The sequence below is a fragment of the Hyperoodon ampullatus genome (assembly GCF_949752795.1).
Source record: "Hyperoodon ampullatus genome assembly, chromosome: 9".
In the NCBI taxonomy this organism is placed as follows: domain Eukaryota; kingdom Metazoa; phylum Chordata; class Mammalia; order Artiodactyla; family Ziphiidae; genus Hyperoodon; species Hyperoodon ampullatus.
In genome coordinates, this window is record NC_136922.1 from 37,535,563 (window position 1) to 37,541,562 (window position 6,000).

Sequence of the window (6,000 nt, forward strand, 5' to 3'; positions counted from 1 at the left end):
TGTATGTACAAGGTATTTATAAGACCATAAACTTAGTAGAAATCTTAGTTTCAAGACAAAAACACTATTTTTGGCTATAGGGCTATGAAAATAAAAATTCTGGGAGAATTCCAATTAAGTAAAATTAGCATTCTAATCTTTGCTATTTGGTATGCCTCATATTTTTAATTTTATATTATACTACAAACTGTGTTTCATTATTATGAAGCTGTACCTTTAATATTTATCATCTTGGAAATAAATGGAATTCTGATCATCTAAAATTAATAGTCATAGTTAGCATTTGGATGGATACTACATTTCAGAGCTGTGATAAGACTAATTTCCATATGCTAATAAAAGTATAGCAGACATCAGAAAATAAAACCAGAAATGTCATTTCTTGCCACAAAGATCAAGTGGTATTTACCATACCAAACTATTACCTATCACCAACTTAAATCAAGAGAATGTTGGGATGCTTGCTTCCAAAAATAGCAACAACATTTTCTTTTAATGTTGCAACTAAATTCTGACTTCATAATTCGATCTAGTTGGGTGCCAACTACCAAATTTTAGAAATAGCAAGCACCCAAAATATACTGTACTTATTTTTTGACTGATCAAAACTGTTTATAGCAATGGCATATAATTAAGGTACAAACATTTGCAATTGGCTGTATCACTAAGTTCATCAGACATCCCATGGTTATGGAATATTTCCTATTTCAGGACCCTTAAATCAGTGCCAAGAACAAAGAACCATGGCCTCCAAGGCCATTCAGGTTCTGACCACAACGTGACTTAGTAACTTGATCCTTTACTTTCTTTTTCAAAATTCACGAACATACAATTTCTTGGTATTACCCACACAAATCCTTCATTCTTCCATGCCTTTGCACATGCTGTTCTTGTAATCCAGAATGCTTTTCCACTCTTTCCCATCTGGGAAACTCCTTTCCATTTCTTTTTTTTTTTTAAATGACCACGGTTAAAGATTTGATGAAAGTTCATAATAATGTAATTGACAAGGAAATTTAGTTATTTCTGAGATATACACTTTAAAGTAATAACTAGAATTATGACTTATAACATTATACCAGAACATATAAGATTTTTAGAAATTTCATGAAATGTCTGAAACATTTATATTAATGTATTTCCATACAAATAACCCAAAGAAAGTTTAGTATTAGTTGTTTTGTTTGTTTGTTTATACTGCAGGTTCTTATTAGGCATCATTTTTATACACATCAGTGTATACATGTCAATCCCAATCGCCCAAGTCAGCACACCACCATCCCCACCCCACAGTGGTTTTCCCCCTTGGTGTCCATACGTGTGTTCTCTACATCTGTGTCTCAACTTCGGCCCTGCAAACCAGTTCATCTGTACCATTTTTCTAGGTTCCACATACATGTGTTAATATATGATATTTGTTTTTCTCTTTCTGACTTATTTCACTCTGAATGACAGTCTCTAGATCCATCCATGTCTCAACAAATGACTCAATTTCATTCCTTGTTATGGCCGAGTAATATTCCATTATATATACGTACCAAAACTTCTTTATCTGTTCGTCTGTCGATGGGCATTTAGGTTGCTTCCATGACCTGGCTATTGTAAATACTGCTGCAATGAACATTGGGGTGCATGTGTCTTTTTGAATTATAGTTTTCTCTGGATATACGCCCAGTAGTGGGATTGCTGGATCATATGGTAATTCTATTTTCAGTTTTTTAAGGAACCTCCATACTGTTCTCCATAGTGGCTGAATCAATTTACAGTTGCACCAACAGTACAAGAGGGTATCCTTTTCTCTGCACCCTCTCCAGCATTTGTTGTTTGTAGATTTTCTGATGATGCCCATTCTAACTGGTGTGAGGTGATACCTCATTGTAGCTTTGATTTGCATTTCTCTAATAATTAGTGATGTTGAGCAGCTTTTCATGTGCTTCTTGGCCATCTGTATGTCTTCTTTGGAGAAATGTCTATTTAGGTCTTCTGCCCATTTTTCGACTGGCTTCTTTGTTTCTTTAATATTGAGCTGCATGAGCTGTTTATATATTTGGAGATTAATTCTTTGTCCATTGATTGATTTGCAAATATTTTCTCCCATTTTGAGGGTTGTCTTTTCGTCTTGTTTATGATTTCATTTGCTGTGCAAAAGCTTTGAAGTTTCATTAGGTCACAATTGTTTATTTTTGTTTTTATTTCCATTACTCTAGGAGGTGGATCTAAAAAGATCTTGTTGGGATTTATGTCAAAGAGTGTTCTTCCTATGTTTTCCTCTAAGAGTTTTATAGTGTCTGGTCTTACATTTAGGTCTCGAATACATTTTGAGTTTATTTTTGTATATGGTGTTAGGGAGTGTTCTAGTTTCATTCTTTTACATGTAGCTGTCCAGTTTTCCCAGCACCACTTATTGAAGAGACTGTCTTTTCTCCATTGTATATCTTTGCCTCCTTTGTCATAGATTAGTTGACCATAGGTGTGTGGCTTTATCTCTGCAATTTCTATCTTGTTCCATTGATCTATGTTTCTGTTTTTGTGCCAGTACCACATTGTCTTGTTTACTGTTGCTTTGTAGTATAATCTGAAGTATGGGAGTCTGATTCCTCCAGCTCCGTTTTTTCCCCACAAGACGGCTTTGGCTCTTCAGGGTCTTTTTTGCCTCCATACAAATTGTAAGATGATTTGTTCTAGTTCCATAAAAAATGCCATTGGTAATTTGATAGGGATTGCATTGAATCTGTAGATTGCTTTGGGTAATATAGTCATTTTCACAATGTTGATTCTTCCAATCCAAGAACATGGTATATCTCTCCATCTGTTGGTATCATCTTTAATTTCTTTCATCAGTGTCTTATAGTTTTCTGCATACAGGTCTTTTGTCCCCCTTGGTAGGTTTATTCCTAGGTATTTTATTCTTTTTGTTGCAGTGGTAAATGTGAGCGTTTCCATAATTTCTCTTTCAGATTATTCATCATTAGTGTATAGGAATGCAAGAGATTTCTGTGCATTAATTTTGTATCCTGCAACTTTACTAAATTCATTGATTAGCTCTAGTAGTTTTCTGGTGGCATTTTTAGGATTCTCTATGTATAGTATCATGTCATCTGCAAACAGTGACAGTTTAACTTCTTCTTTTCCAACTTGTATTCCTTTTATTTCTTCTTGTTCTCTGATTGCCGTGGCTAGGACTTCCAAAACTATGTTGAATAATAGTGGTGAGAGTGGGCATACTTGTCTCGTTCCTGATATTAGAGGAAATGCTTTCAGTTTTTCCACCATTGAGAATGATGTTTGCTGTGGGTTTGTCGTATATGGCCTTTATTATGTTGAGGTAGGTTCCCTCTATGCCCACTTTCTGGAGAGTTTTTATCATAAATGGGTGTTGAATTTTGTCAAAACCTTTTTCTGCATCTATTGAGATGATCATATGGTTTTTATTCTTCAATTTGTTAATATGGTGTATCACATTGATTGATTTGCATATATTGAAGAATCCTTATATTGAAGAATCCTTGCATCCCTGGGATAAATCCCACTTGATCGTGGTGTATGATCCTTTTAATGTGTTGTTGGATTCTGTTCGCTAGTATTTTTTTTTTTTTTTTTTTTGCAGTATGCAGGCCTCTCACTGTCGTGGCCTTTCCGGTTGTGGAGCACAGGCTCCAGATGCGCAGGCTCAGTGGCCATGGCTCACGGGCCCAGCCGCTCCGTGGCATGTGGGATCTTCCCAGACCGGGGCACGAACCCGCGTCCCCTGCATCGGCAGGTGGACTCTCAACCACTGCACCACCACGGAAGCCCCCTGTTTGCTAGTATTTTGTTGAGGATTTTTGCATCTATATTCATCAAATATATTTTCCTGTAGTTATGTTTAGTAGTGTCTTTGCCTGGTTTTGGTATCAGCGTAATGGTGGGCTCATAGAATGAGTTTTGGAGTGTTTTATCCTCTTCAATTTTTTGGAATAGTTGGAGAAGGATAGGTATTAGATCTTCTTTATATGTTTGGTAGAATTCCCCCGTGAAGCTGTTCAGACCTGGAGTTTTGTTTGCTTGGAGTATTTTTAATTACAAATTCAATTTCACTACCAGTGATTGGTCTATTCAAACTCTCTATTTCTTCCAGATTCCTTGATTGGTCTCCTCAACTACTATGACAGACCGTTTTCTATCCCTTTATTTTTACTCTTTGAATCCTTTTAAGTATGGCTTTAATAGACACCATATTTCTGAATTGTTTTCCCACTCATCCCATAAAATCTCATATTTGCTAAGTTCATGGAAGGGAGATAGTGGCCCTTGCTGGTTCACCATCTTCTCAAGAGCAAAAAAGTAGTAGATCCATTCCATCCTTCAGAACTCTGCCCAAAGCTTATCTCCTTAGAAAAGCCTTCCCTGACTTGAGCTGCCATGAACGAGAGGATCTAACTCTGTCCTTACTTCTACCATAACATAAGTCATTGGATATTTTAACATTGGTTACATGTCTGTTCCCCACACTAGACCTCAGAAAGTCAAGAATAGAGGTCTGTCATTCATCTACATGCCTAAGCCACTGCCCAACCTAATGATAAGCACTCTATGTGTGTTGGTTAAATGGATATATGTGAAATGAAATTTCAGAAATTTTAGCAATTTTTCCTATGCTCTTAAGGCTCTCCTTGGCTCTAATGGCCAGCCTGGATCCTGTTGCAATTATTCTACAGGACACAGTGAAATGACTCTTCTAAAAACATCAAAGCGGGACTTCCCTGGTGGTCCAGTGGTAAAGAATCTGCCTTACAGTGCAGGGGATGCGGGTTCGATCCCTGGTCAGGGAACTAAGATCCCACATTCTGCGGGGCAACTAAGCCCACATGCCACAACTACTGAGCTCATGCACCTCAACTAGAGAGCCTGTGTGCCGCAAACTACAGAGCCCACGCACTCTGGAACCCATACACCACAGCTACAGAGCCCACGTGCCCTGGAATCTGCACACCACGACTAGAGAGAAACCTGCAAAGAAGCCGTGCGCCACAATGAAAGATCCTGCATGCCTCAGTGAAGATCCTGCATGCCGCAACTAAGACCCGACGCAGCCAAAAATAAATAAAATAAACAAATAAATAATAAAAGCATCAAAGCTCTAGTCAAAAGAAGTTCCACTTTATATTCTCATTGACTTGAAGGGTTCCTTTTCAGTTTTAAAGAGATCCTACATGGTCTAAATCTTCTTAAGGAGGGGCTTTATGTTCACATATTTTCTAAATGAAAGAGAGATATATTCTGTAAACTGGACACTTAGGCTTCAGATATTAATTTATATTTGATTCATGAGGACCATGGAATCTCTTTTACATGAAGGGCAACTACATAACATTCTAAATCATGTGACTTATTAAACGGAGAAGAAGCTCTGGATTCAGACAGAATTTGACTTGAATTCTAGTTCTGTCACTTATTAGGCAGTCATGAGCTGTATAGCTTGTATAAGTTACTTAACATTTCTGAGTCACAATTCCATCATCTTAAAAATGGGAGTATTAACATCTGCCTTGCAATTTTGCTTTAATATTTAGAAATAGTGAACATAAAATTCCTACCATTATGACAAGAACATAATAGGTGCCCGGTACACTGTACTTATTATTATTGCACATTATTAATATTGCACACTATTATTATATAAATAAAGAAGTGAATAATTGAGGGCCTACTTAGATTTCTATATTCTGAACTAAGATAATTCCTATTTCTCAAGATCAGCTGTAACATTGTAAAACAGAATATAAACATCATTAGTTTCTGCTGTTTCCTAAAGGAAAAAAAATGAGTATATATAAGCTAGATAAGAAAAATTAGAATGGAATTTCTCATTAACTCTCTAGACTAAACAAACCATGTGTATTCAAAAACTCACTGATTCCTAACTGCAAAATAAGAAATGGAAATAATGAACAAGAGGGTGATTGGTATATGCCAGGCTATTTTCTATGTTTACTTTGTAAGGTCAAATCAGATACTTTA